Source organism: Podarcis liolepis (assembly GCF_965112155.1).
Source record: "Podarcis liolepis genome assembly, chromosome: 10".
Taxonomy (NCBI): Eukaryota; Metazoa; Chordata; class Lepidosauria; order Squamata; family Lacertidae; genus Podarcis; species Podarcis liolepis.
Window position 1 is genome coordinate 37,665,632 of NC_139562.1, and position 14,057 is coordinate 37,679,688.

Consider the following 14,057-nt stretch of genomic DNA (forward strand, 5'->3'; position numbering starts at 1 on the left):
GATCACCCACATTGTGCCAAACTGTCACGACTCTGCTTGCCGTTTCATCATTTTTTAATGAACAAATTTGGTAATGGAGGTGAGTTAGTGTGCTTTTACCTAGCTGATACTGATCGACGTATATTCTAGACTCCCCTGGCTTATTTACATGGGACACAGCTGAGGAGGCGGGTACCTATTAGGCAAGTGGCTTTGAGAGACTTCGGTGTTACAAAGTTGACAAAATCATCTCCATCATCCCATGGGTGACTGATGCCGCTTTGTGAATTTATGTGGCCCACTTCCATACTGAGTGGGACTTTTAGGAGCATCTGGCAGGAGTGTGGAAGGTTCGCAAGCTGAAGACAATGAGCCACATGGTAAGCAGGTCCAGATGTGACATTCTGGACTGGAAGGCTTTATTTTTATACAGCATGCCCATGTCATGTGTGCAATGCAGGAACCCCAAGCGTTTTTTGAGCCCAGGGGTATAGCTGGAGGTCTAAGAAACTGTTGTGGGCACCATAAAAAACCCATTTTTCAAAATACACTCTACACTACTGGTGACGTCACCAGAGGGAAATGAACTAAGGTTGCTCTTGGAACTTCCTACTGCTTGTGGAACACCATGGTGACGAGGTTTGCCTTCAGAGGATGCTTTTATGCTTGAAATCCCAAGGATTTTGGCATATTATCATAGACCTTGTTAGGAAATCTAGCTGTTTAATGATACGGGGAGCTCTTCTCCCTATCCCTCCTTCCCTCCCTCCCTCTTTCTCTCTCTCTCTCTCTCAAGTACTATAGATGCTAAAGCAAATATTTTGGGACTGAAGCAAGCAAAAGGCTTGTGGTCTATTCCACATGCACCTAGGTACTTGGGATGTGGGTGGCACTGTGGGACAGGAGCAGAAAAAGAAAGGTTGTCTAAGAAAACAGAAGGGCTTTGCTGCCTTCTGCCAGAGATAGAGGAATTTAACAGAGAACACTTCTCTTTGCAAATGGTGTTTATGGTCTTTTGAAATTGCAGGAGGTCTCTGATGCTTCAAATGCGCCGTCTGCATATAAACGATGCGATGCAGAAAACAAACACGGTATCTGCTGTGGACGGTTTTCTCCTGATCAGATACGAATGTGTACAAAACAAACCATTGCAGGACAGTAGATCTAACCAAGTGTGTCAGGCCCTCTTGTTCCTGCGGATATGAGATTCTGGCAAGGTGAGTGGAAAGTTTAATTCTGACAGAGGCCATTCATTCTAACATGCCCCAAATGCTCCCGGCTGGCTTTCAGATGGAGAGTGAGGGCCAAATGTGGATCAGTGATGGTGGATCTCGGAGTGTTGCCACTGTCTCTGTTTACCTTGTTTGAAGGGGTGTGAAGGGGCCTGTATTCCCACCCTACCCCTAACCAGGGCAAATAAACAAGAGAATAAACTAGTTTAAACTAGTAAATGGAAGAGTGGAAGAAATGGAATTGGAGGAGGGGCCAGCACACCTTTCCCCAGCTGCTGTTCCAATCCAGGCCCTTGCTTTCCAACTGCAGAGCCTGCTTAATTCCTAACACAGCTCCCCTGATATAAAAGCAAACTGGGCAAATGCAAGGACTGTTCAAAGCATGAGCTGCGGGGCAACAGTCCAAGGCTATTTGTGGAAGCAGATGTCTTTGAGAAAGGGCTGTGGCTCTGCAGCAGAGCAGTGGGTTTGCAAACAGAAAGTCTCAGGTTCAATCCCCGGCGTCTCCTGGCAGAGCTGAGGAAGGCTTCAGTCCGAAATCCTGGAGCTGCTGCCAGTTCGTGTAGAGGGTGCAGAGCTCGATGGAGCAATGCATCTGACAGTATATAAGGAGCTTCCTCTCTCCTGATGACTCACGCCACAGCTCTAGCAGATGGGGCTTTGAAAGGAACCCAGGGGAAGCTACGAGGCAAGGAAGACAGGAGAGGAAGGAAAGCAAACACAGGCAGCCAGTTGGCAGAGAGCGAGAACCAGCCGAGGAGCCTCCAGCCCTGGGATATGGAAGGCAGATTGTGATGCCAGACAGGAAGCCTCTGGGCAAAAGGAAATGCTCTGGTGAGCCAAGGAACTAATCCTTGGCTGAGGTTCTGGGGAAAGCGGGGAAGAGGAGCTCTGCCATGAAGAACTTAATGGCCAAACTATGTTTGTGGATTAATGCCTCTAAAGTGCAGAGTTCCTCTCGGGCTACCATCCCCAAACACAGGCAGCATCAAGAGTTAGTACTTATTAGGAGTGCAGCAGGTATAGGGTATAGAAGGGAAATTTGGCCCTTTCCTCCCTTGCTGAAGCCCTGAGGGAAAATCCCCTGTAGCTCTGCATTCAGAGGAAATCCCTCATTGACATCCAAGCACTCCCTCCCCCAGCAAAGACTAGCTTCAGAAGAGAGCTTTTCACCATGGCAACTAGCTATGACGGTTTCTGTTCTCTCTCCACTGTTGGAGACAGGGTGCCTTTGAACGCCCGTTGCCTGGAATCACAAGAGGCAAGAGGGCAGAGACTCTCAGGGGCTACTTGCAGGCATAGGAGCCAACTCCCAGGGGCCAAGGTCCTTTCGCCGCCCTGCTCCCCCCAATAAAATATTTGAGGGGGCTGCCCTCCCCGGTTGATGGGCATTGCCATTCAAAGGGTTTGCATGTGCCAGGTCTTCTGATCGATTATGCAGCATGGAGCTTACCTGCACCCAATATTTACCATATTTTTTGCTCTATAAGATGCATTCCCCCCCCTCCAAAAATTAAGGGGAAATGTGTGTGCGTCTTATGGAGCGAATGCAGGCTCCATGGCTTCAGCAAAAGCAATGTGAAGCCTGGAGAGTGAGAGGGGACCGACCCCTCTCGCTCTCCAGGCTTCAGGGATAGCCGCCCGAAGCCTCCGGAGCACAGTGCCTCTTCAGCGAAGCAGGAGGAGAAATGGAAGGGACTTTGTTTCTCCTGCCACTTTGCTGAAGGAGCGCTGCACAGAAAGGGAGATAATTTTTCCCCCTTGTTCTCCCCCTCTAAAACTAGGTGCGTCTTATGGTTGGGTGCATCCTATGGAGTGAAAAACACGGTAATTGGACTGAGGTTGAATCCTGACAAGACAGAAGTACTGTTTTTTGGGGACAGGGGACGGGCTAGTGTGGAGGACTCCCTGGTCCTGAATGGGGTAACAGTGCCCCTGAAGGGCCAGGTGTGCAGCCTGGGAGTCATTTTGGACTCACAGCTGTCCATGGAAGTGCAGGTCAATTCTGTATCCAGGGCAGCTGTCTACTAGCTCCACCTGGTACGCAGGCTGAGACCCTACCTGCCCGCGGACTGTCTCGCCAGAGTGGTGCATGCTCTAGTTATCTCCCGCTTGGACTACTGCAATGCGCTCTACATGGGGCTACCTTTGAAGGTGACCCAGAAACTACAACTAGTCCAGAATGCAGCAGCTAGACTGGTGACTGGGGGTGGCCACCAAGACCACATAACACTGGTCTTGAAAGACCTACATTGGTTCCCAGTATGTTTCCGAGCACAATTCAAAGTGTTGGTGTTGACCTTTAAAGCCCTAAACGGCCACAGTCCAGTATACCTGAAGGAGCGTCTCCACCCCCATCGTTCTGCCCAGATGCTGAGGTCCAGTGCCGAGGGCCTTCTGGCTGTTCCCTCATTGCGAGAAGCAAAGCTACAGGGCACCAGGCAGAGGGCCTTCTTGGTAGTGGTGCCCGTCCTGTGGAACGCTCTCCCATCAGATGTCAAAGAGATAAACAACTACCTGACATTCAGAAGACATCTTAAGGCAGCCCTGTTCAGGGAAGTTTTTAATGTGTGACATCTTAGTGTATTTCTGGTCTTTGTGGAAGCCACCCAGAGTGGCTGGGGAAACCCAGCCAGATGGGTGGGGTACAAATAATAGATGATGATGATGATTATTATTATTATTATTATTATTGAGTTGTAAAGTTGGAAGGGACCCTGAGCATCATCTGGTCAAACCCCTGCAATGTAGGAATATGCAGCTGTCCCATACAAGGATTGAACCTGCAACCTTGGCATTATCAGCACCACACTCTAATCAACTGAGCTATCCAGACTGTTCTAGCCTGGACTGCTTCTCTGAGAGTCACGAGGATGATTAAGGACTTCTGTGTCTCCCATTCATCTTCACCACCTTGCCCACTTGAACATATTTGGAAGAAGTGCTTTATCTTCTATTTTTGTTTACTTTCTTTGCTGATGCCAAACTATTTCAGGGCATTTGCACAAAATATTAAGCAAAGAAGCTCCTAGAGCAGAATTAACAAGGTTGGGAGATTTAAACGCATCCACCACAGAATTAGAAAACGGTGTCCATGGAAACAGAAGGAGACGTGAAACCTGAGATTCTCCTTCTCTGGTGCCTTTCATGGCTTCCCAAATGCTAAGCAGTGTAGTAACAGGGTGTTCGGAAGGGCAATACAGTACTTTGTTGCGATGTAGGGAGTTTTCTTATATAGAATCAAACCACAGTCTGTCTAGCTCAGAGACAGGGAACCTCAGACGTGGGAGAGAAAAATGGCCCTCCATCTCCCTTGGATCTCTCCCCAGGCCACAGCCCTCACTGGCTTTGCGTCCCACCCCAAGTGTTTTTGCCTGGCTAGAATTTGTCTGATAAAGTCTGTTCCTTGTTTGGATGGAGGATAGAGAGGGTATGTGGAGCTGAAATGTACACTATGTGTTCTGCACACTCTTGCCTCTGACTCCCATGGCCACCGTGGGCATGCAGCTCCTGGAAGGTTGCCTAGAGGCAAATGCTTCTTTTTCATTCATTCTTTATTTACAAGTATTTATAAGCTGCTTAATATTTAGGAAAACCCCAAAGTGGTGCATCAGATTTGTAGAACATTAAATGTTGTTGGCATCCGTCTGCCATGAGAGACAATGGAGTGTGCCTCCGGGGGTGAAGTCAAACCACCGCATTAGCAGCACCAAAGTGACCTTCCCAGGGTGCTGGCCTGGGCTGCCCAGATGACAAGACCCCCCTCAGCCTCTCTGCTGTGGTCCAAAGGAAAGCAGAGCAATACATCTGACACCGGCTTGACTGCAGGAGTTGCTGGGAATTGGTGTACAAGGCACCATCTAACCGTCTTAGGGACTCTGGATTTGTGTCGGGTTTACTCTTTAGCTTTTTCTTCTCCCGAAGATATCCTGCAAGGCAGCAGAGGTTTAGGATCAGAGTTTTCCTTCTCCTAGATGGACTGTCTTCCCAGGTTGACAATCCCCACCTACCCCTCATTTCTCTGTACAAACCACCTTCTTGACCATTGGACCCACTATTAGTCTCGTCTGCTCAATCTGCCAGAGCCTGTCTTCAATTGCAGGGCAAGTTCCAAACTCACTGAGGGTTTGAGACCCATCGGCTACCCTCACCTGCTGAGGTGGCCAGTTGAAGCTGTGGTTACTGTCACATGCTGACAGTTTCTAGGAGACACAGGTGAGAGCTGAGTGCAGGGTGGGGATCAAAGGGGAACAAACTACCCCAGAAGATGCACGACGTGTCCCCCATCAGAAGTACTACCCCTCTCCTAGCACCCCATATACCCAAAAACATGCAATGTTTATAAGCTCAAGAAAATAACAGAAAATACTAGAAACTGAAGATCTAATAACTGGAGGAGAACATTTCACACAGTGGGCAACGCCATTCTAAATACTCGGCTCTGAGCAATGATGGAGGCAAAGGGTGCACACTGTTTGAGATTCCTCCAATATTTCTGAGGACACAAATGACCCCAGAAAGTGTTCCATGGCTCAGCTTCTCGGAAATACATCATTTCCCCAAGGCAATATAGCGGTATGATTGGTTGGGGTACCTTATACCTAGATTACATAATAATGGGTTTCCAGGGACTTATGTTCTCAGAACTGAAAACAAGGCTGCAGCCTCAGATCTGATAGGAGCGCTTAAATGAGACACTTAAAAAAACTTTCTCATATGTCCTCTTATTGCTACAAGAAAAAGTAAGGGGGCGGAACAAGTTACAATTAAGTTAATGGGTTTTTCCCAGGCTCTGAAACCATTATAAAAATGAATGGTACCGTCAGATGAAGCCGAAGTGCAGTTCATTTGTTTTCCTTTTCAGATGCATAGCGAGAAGACTGTAAGATATGCAAATGCTTTGGAAAGAAAGCATTTTCTCTCTTACGTCTGCTGTGCGTACACACCTCTATTTCCTCTGCATCCCACCCCTGGTTTGGAAAGTGGTGGATGCGCAACACTAGCCATGTGATCATTTTTATTGCGAAATACTGCATTTTGATGCAGTTCACCCCAAGCCAACTTTAATCCGTATTGATCCAAAGAATGACCTAGCTGCATTTTAAGCTGGTAATGTGTACACAGCCAGAGGATTAAGTTTGTTGAAGACCAGTCTATTTTACTTTTGTAAATATACTGTATCTCTCAAAGCTTAGCATTTCGCATTGTACTGCTTTACAGAGATGGGCAACCTGTGGTCCTCTGAATGTTGTTGGACTACCCGGTCCCATCACCTCTGACTATTGACCATTCAAGCTGGGGGTGTTGAGGGTTGGAGTCCAAGAACATATGGAAGGTCAGAGGTTCCCCATTCCTGGCCTATGTTCATAGAATCATAGAGCTGGATGGGGTCCTCTAGACCAACCATCTAATCCAACTACCTGTTCAATGCAGCAAAATCAGACCTAGTGCTTCCCACAAGAGATGTATGTTCAATCTCTGCCTGAAGACATCCAGAAAAAGAGAGCTCACCACATCTCTAGGCATGTATCCCATTATCCAGCTGCTTTTGCCATTGAGAAGTTTCTCCTAATACTCAACAGCAATTTACCATTCCACAACTTAACCCCATTAGATCTCATTTTGCCCATGCTTACTCCTGACAGGAGTAAGTGTCTGGTTATGATGTTTCTGGCTGCTGAAAGTAGGTGGGTTATGATTTCTTTGTGGTGTAAGTGGGCATTATTGTCTTGGATGATGTTTAGTAAGGCCAATTCTGGGGTGATTTCTAATACTTGCTTGGTTATTTTACATATTTCTCATATAGTTGTTTTCCAGAATAGTTGGATTTTGGGGCACTTCCACCACATGTGGAGGTATGTGCCTGTGGAGGTGCACCCTCTCCAGCATTTTGGTGAGGTTCCTGGGCGCATCAGCACTAGTTTTCTGTAGGTGAGTTTCAGAGTGAGTTCTTTTCTTTTCATTGATATGGATTTAAAGGGGGGTTTAGACCATATTTTGGTCCTTTGAGTGGGGTTAATCTCATAGCCTATGTCATCCTCCCACTGTTTTTTGATTGTGTCTAGGGAGTTCATGGGATTTTGGAGTAGTATTTTGAATATTGCAATACCATCCCTCTACCGTGTCCCTTTGTTGTTAGGAGGAGGTTTTCAAAGGTTGTCAGGGGGCTAGTTGTTGCTGATTTTACTACTGGATTGTTTAAGAGGGCATGTAATTGGTGGTGTGTTAACCAGGGCATTTGGGTGTCTTCTAGTTTGTCTTGTATTTCTTGTGTTGACAAAGGTTTGTTATTTTTATAGAATATTAGGCAATATAAGCCTTTGGTTAGCCAGGTTTTAATCTAGAGGTTTTGTGCTGCATGGTGGAATAATGGGTTGTATGCAAGGGGAATTAGTGGGGATGGGGTTGGGGATAGTTTGCCTATCACTGTTTTCCATGCTTTGAGCATGGTCTGTGTGTACCTGTTAAGTGTTGTGGGAATTTTCCTTAGTTTGTTTGGGATGAGAGGGTATGCTGTGGTGCAGGTATTTTCAATTGCGTCCCTCTGTAGGTGTATCCATTGTTTTGTCTCATCTTCTAGTATATATGGGATTATAAAGCATATTTAGTTGGCAATGTAATATGTTTCTATGTTGGGGTTTCCTTCTGAGGTGGGGAGGTGCAGGTATTTGGGGCTTATTCTTGGTTTTTTGTGTGAGAAGATAAAGAAGTTAGTTTTCTCTGCCATCTGTGGAGTAGGGTTTGGGGAATCCACATTGGGATGGTTTGGAATAGATAGGTTAGTTTTTGTTTTTTTAAAACATATTTTTTATTAACAGGCCAATCCAATCACATTATTTCCAAATCATATTACTTCCAAATTATACAGCCAAATTTTTAAATTTTGTTGGGGGTACCCTTATATCAAGCTCCGAACGAGAATCAAAACATCACTTCTGTTACTGCTTTTATCAGACGGTTCTATCCAGATCTGTCCAGATAGTCTCTTTATTACTTCTTCATCTTCTTGTTGTTATCATGTATTCCTTTCTTTGCAATCTCTGATAGTCTTCACAAGCAGGTTAGGAACAAACAACATCTGCGTGGGTTTTGCACACTCCAAAAGTCATATCTCATAAGGACAGCCGCCATTCCTCCCCTTCTTCAAAAATTTATCCTCGGTCCGTCCTATTAATTTTCCCAAGCTTGCCACGTATATCACAAAGGGGCTCTGCTAGGTTATCACATTCAATCCATCATTTACATTCCAATGACCCTGGTCCTCCTCCCCTTGTCTTTCTTCGACAAGCCTGTCTTAGCAAGACGCCATTAAAAACTGCATCATAGAATTTTTCCTCCGCACTCCATATTTACCAGTCCTCTCTTCAATCAATAATTCACTCCACACAGCTCTTAAATTCTTGCTTGTGATTAGTAAAAGGCTACGATTCGTCTCTCTGGGGTGGAGGTTTATAAGTACTCACATGAGGCAAAGAAAATAAAAGCTTTTTCCTCCACCCCCCTCTTTTTTCGCTCCGCACATACCAGTCTCGTAATGGTGGTTCATCGCTTGATTTATTTGTCTCCTCCCGTCGCTCCAAACACAGAGATGCATTAATCAGCAGCCTTGTCTCTCGAACTTTGCTTGATGTAAGTGCTTCAGCTTCATTCCAATTATATATTTCCAATTATATTTTCGAGCTGAAGCGAACCAGGGCACTGATTGGAGACAGCGTCAGGAAGCGCCGAACCCACCAAGGGCTGATGTCAAATGTCCTGCACCCCCTTCTTTCGAATCTGGGGGTGCATTATGGACGTCACTGCCAAGGCTGCCCCCCCATCTCCTTGGGGGGGGGGTAGGAAGACTGCATACTTCCCATAGCAGCCTCTTTGTTACCTCGTGTGGGTCGGAGAGATGTTATTGTCGGCCATCTTCCAATGCGCCAACTGGTGGCCCCCAGGTAGGTTAGTTTAGGGAGGGTGATCATTTTGATCATGGCTATCTTGTCAGAGAGAGTGAAATCTGTGTTGTTCCATCTCTTTAGGTCTTTGTTTATTTGGCGCCACAGGGGCTTGTAGTTGTGGAGGTATAACTTATTGAGGTTTCTGGTTATTTGTACCCCTAGGTATCTGAACTTGGTGCGGCAAAGTTTTATCTTGGTGACATTAGTGAGTTCTTTCTGGGTGTGAGGAGGGGTGTTGAAGCACATAGCTTCTGACTTTGCAAAGTTTACTTCTAGGCCTGACACCATTGCAAATGTGTTGAGTTCTCTGATTGGTTGCTGTGTTTAAGGGGTCTTGTGTTGTGACCATTAGGTCATCTGCAAAGAGCCCTAATTTATAGGTTCTGCCTTTTATTTCCACTCCCTTGATGTCTGTGGCTGCTTGGATTCGGATTGCTAAGGGTTCCAGAGCCAGGATAAATAAGAAGGGAGACAGTGGGCATCCTTGTTTTGTGCCTCTTTGGATTGCTATGGTGTTAGAGTCCATATTGTTAGTTCTACATTTTGCTGAGGCTTGGGAGTATATTTGTTTGAGGATTTGTAGGAAGTTGGGGCCAAATTTCATGCTACCATGTAGACAATTCTGAGCTACAGTAGATGGACCAATGGTCTGAACTCAGTCTGAGGCAACTTCCAGTTTCCTACTTGTCCCCATTACAGCAGCCTTGTCAGAGCAAGTGCAATTGGCTTCACCATGAATATGGGAGACAAAGCCAGCTGAGCCAAAACTGGAGAGCATTCCCTCTGTTGAACCCACCTGAAAAAGGACAACTCTGAGCATATCTCCACATATTGAAGGTTCATGAGCACTCCTGGAGCTGCTCTTGTTTGAACTCTGGCTGTCATTTGGATTGTCCTGCAAAGCTTAGACCAAAGAGATGTCCCTTCTTCCCCCCAAAAAATGTATGGGAAGAAAGGAACTAAATGGTGCCTGAATTTGGCATCTCACTTTTTGTTGTTGTTAGCCTGCATCTCTTGGAAATGGCTGAACTGGTTTTTTTAATGCATGTAGGAAGTTATGAATCAGCAAGCATGAATCCAGGGTGCTGTTTTAAGACTGGATTTCCCCTCCCACATATGTGTCTGTGGTACTTTTCCCAGCGAGCATGACTGTCCCACCTCCTACCCTTGTGAAGAGCAAAACCAGGAGAAAGTATTGTCAGCCCATGCTGAGACCAACTTTACTAGTTTATATGAATTGTTCCTTTTCAACAGGGGCAAGGAAGAACCTTTTCTTCTTTTCATCACCTTCTGGATAACATTCTGGGGACCATAAGTCAGTGGCAGGTGGGGCCAAAGGCAAAAGTGTGCAGAGCAATGAATCTATATTCTACCTTTGTACAGTAAAGGTACAAGCTGCCTTTCAAGCAACACTTGGGAGTTCAGGCAGCCTCTATATATTTTCCAGTTTGGCCAGAAATGGTACTTCATATCATAATCTACAAGCGACGCAGCAAATGTCTAAATATATAAAGATTTCACTGCCCCCAGCCCCTTAAAAATGGAGACAATTTTTGTTATCATCTTAAGAACATAAGGCCAGTCCTGCTGGATCAGGCTGATGGCCCATCAAATCCAACATCCTCTTCTCATGGAGGCCAACTGCTGCCTTAAAGCAGGACTTGAGCACAACAGGTAAAGGGACCCCTGACCATTAGGTCCAGTCGTGGCCGACTCTGGGGTTGCGGCGCTCATCTTGCTTTATTGGCCGAGGGAGCCGGCGTCCAGCTTCCGGGTCATGTGGCCAGCATGACTAAGCCGCTTCTGGCGAACCAGAGCAGCGCACGGAAACGCCGTTTACCTTCCCGCCGGAGTGGTACCTATTTATCTACTTGCACTTTGATGTGCTTTCGAACTGCTAGGTTGGCAGGAGCAGGGACCGAGCCACAAGAGCTCACCCCGTCACGGGGATTTGAACCGCCGACCTTCTGATCGGCAAGTCCTAGGCTCTGTGATTTAACCCACAGCGCCACCCGTGTCCCTATTGAGGGCCTTATCCTCCATGAATTTGTCTAATTCTCTTTTAAAGCCATCCATGGTGATGGTCATCACTACCTTTGGTGAGAGCAAATCCCAGAATTTTAACTATGGGCTGTGTGAATAAGTAGTTTCCTTTGTCCTTCCAACATTTAGATTCAATTGATGTCCCTGAGCTCTTGTGTCATGAGGGAAGGAGAGAAAAAACCCTGCTTTCTCCATGCCATGCATAATTTTATATACCTCTATAAATATCATTTTAATTCTCCTTTTCTCTATACTAAAAATCCCCAAATATTGCAACATTTCCTCATAGGGGAGTTGTTCCATTCCCTTGATTATTTTGGTAGTCCTTTTTTGATTGCAGCATCCTGTTATATTTTCCTCTGGTATCTTTAAAAAGGGGACACAGATGGCGCTGTGGGTTAAACCACAGAGCCTAGGGCTTGCTGATCAGAAGGTCAGCGGTTCGAATCCCCGCGACGGGGTGAGCTCCCGTTGTTCAGTCCCACCTCCTGCCCACCTAGCAGTTCGAAAGTACATCAAAGTGCAAGTAAATAAATAGGTACCGTTCCAGCGGGAAGGTAAACGGCGTTTCCTTGTGCTTCTCTGGTTCGCTGGAAGCGGCTTAGTCAAGCTGGCCACATGACCTGGCAGCTGTACGCTGGCTCCCTCGGCCAATAAAGCGTGATGAGCACCGCAACCCCAGAGTCGGCCACGACTGGACCTAATGGTCAGGGGTCCCTTTACCTTTACCTATATTTAAAAAAAACAAAACAATAGCCTTCCTTCCTTCCTTCCCTCCCTCCCAACTTGGATAGCTCAGTCAGTACAGTATGAGACTCTTAATTTCAGGGTTGTGGGTTTGAGCTCCACATTGAGCAAAAGATTATTGCATTGCAGGGGGTTGAACTAGATGACCCTCGTGGTCCCTTCCAACAATGCTGATCTATGCTTCTTTCTTCTGACTTCCCATTGGCTTGTTTCTTTCACTCCCCTCACCCGCAAACTATTCTCTGGTGCCTCAGTTTTCACTTGTACAGGAACTTCTTGCTTTTATTCCCGGCTGACAAGGTCCCTGGGAAAGGTCACTGCAAGATGAGAATATGAATGTCATGTCACGAAATACCTTTCTAGGCCTCTTGCTTTTCATCTGGGTCTTTGTTCAGTGCTTAGATACCAGGACAATGAACAGGTGCTATATAAAGCCCAACACAGGCTGTTGGTACTTCATTTTCTTAAAAGCTTCGCTTCCTTCCCAGCCTGTCATACTTCATAAGAAATTGCCTTTGCTTGCTCAGATTAGTATCAGCACAACTTGCCAAAGGAGCCAGGTATTGTCACACCCAGGCGCTTCTCCTAGGCTGGGCACACGAACAAGTCCCCTGGGGTGTTGCTGGGGTTGCTGAGGGTCCAGCATTTTACCACCACCCAAAGAGCTTGAAAGGGGAGGTTTCTTTAAGCAACTGCATGTTATGAAGCTAAGCATTTTGGAACACTGAAAACACAAGGTGCTTCAGCTTCAAGAGAATGGGGTGCAAGTTCTGGCTCTAGCTTAAAACCTTTGGATTTGCTCAGGCATTTTAGATTATGGTCTTTTTTAAGCTGGTTAAATGGTTTTGTCCCTCTTAATTTTAGTGTGGTGTTGGTTATGTTTTATATTCCTGTGTTTGCATTCAAAAAATGTCTTTGTATACCACCCTGAAAGCCATTTTTGGATGGTGGGTGGTACACACACACACACACACACACACACACACACACACACACACAATGGTGTAGTCCTCACCTGCATCTGGGCTGCATCTGGGGCTCCAATGAGGGGATGCAGCTCTACAGAAATCTGCCCACATAAAAAATTATAATGTGTATATCCTTTCCTCACTGAGGATTATTTCATTTTGTGAATCTCTACCTGTAATAGGCCAGTCTAGACACAGATTTACTGCCTACTGTAAAGGTAAAGGTAAAGGTACCCCTGCCTGTATGGGCCAGTCTTGCCAGACTCTAGGGTTGTACGCTCATCTCACTCTATAGGCCGGGAGCCAGCGCTGTCCGCAGACACTTCCGGGTCACGTGGCCAGCGTGACAAGCTGCATCTGGCGAGCCAGCGCAGCACACAGAACGCCATTTACCTTCCCGCTGGTAAGCGGTCCCTATTTATCTACTTGCACCCGGGGGTGCTTTCGAACTGCTAGGTTGGCAGGCGCTGGGATCGAACGATGGGAGCGCACCCCGCCGTGGGGATTTGAACCGCCAACCATGCGATCGGCAGGTCCTAGGCGCTGAGGTTTTACCCACAGCGCCACCCGCGTCCTACTGAGGAGCATGCAAAGTTGGCTTAGACCAGAGGTCAGCAAGGTTTATCTTGCCTGGGCCAGATTGTTCTCACAGAGATCCCTCCGTGGGCCGTATCATGTGTGTGCCCACAATTTTTGGTGTCTGCGCAGACGCAATTTTCGGCACCACAGACTCAGATGAGGCCACCTTGAAAGAGAGTCATATTTAAACATTCATACAGTAATGGGTACCTAATTGTGCACATTGGGTCACAGTGATGGCTTGAGATGTAGAGGAAACAAGTTCAAATCCCTGTTCAGCCACAACCTCTCAACCTAAACTTTAAAAAATCAGCTTAATATGGAATTATGGTTTATGACAACTTGATTTCTCAGTCTTTGGCTGTGATTTGGCTATGGTAAAAAGATTATCCTCTGACTTGGCATTGTGCAGAAACCTCTTAATTCCCGTGGGCTCCTGACATAGTATATGCAACACATAATGGTCTGCTAGACCCATAGTCCTAAATGGCCATAAATATGCCTTGCAGCTTGAAACCAGCACAAATTAACTTGATTGCACAGGCTAAAGAGAGCAGACAGGAACT

The 14,057-nt window shown here is 46.4% G+C and overlaps 1 long non-coding RNA gene across 1 annotated transcript; it reads right to left on the minus strand.

Annotated features, from left to right (window-relative positions):
* Window positions 1-8,220: 8,220 nt before the first annotated feature.
* Window positions 8,221-8,931, minus strand: LOC310687432. The gene is made up of 2 exons (XR_014516424.1): window positions 8,736-8,931; window positions 8,221-8,647 (listed from the first exon to the last, which is right to left on the minus strand). It is a non-coding gene; the product is annotated as an uncharacterized lncRNA (long non-coding RNA).
* Between the last annotated feature and the right edge of the window lie 5,126 nt (window positions 8,932-14,057).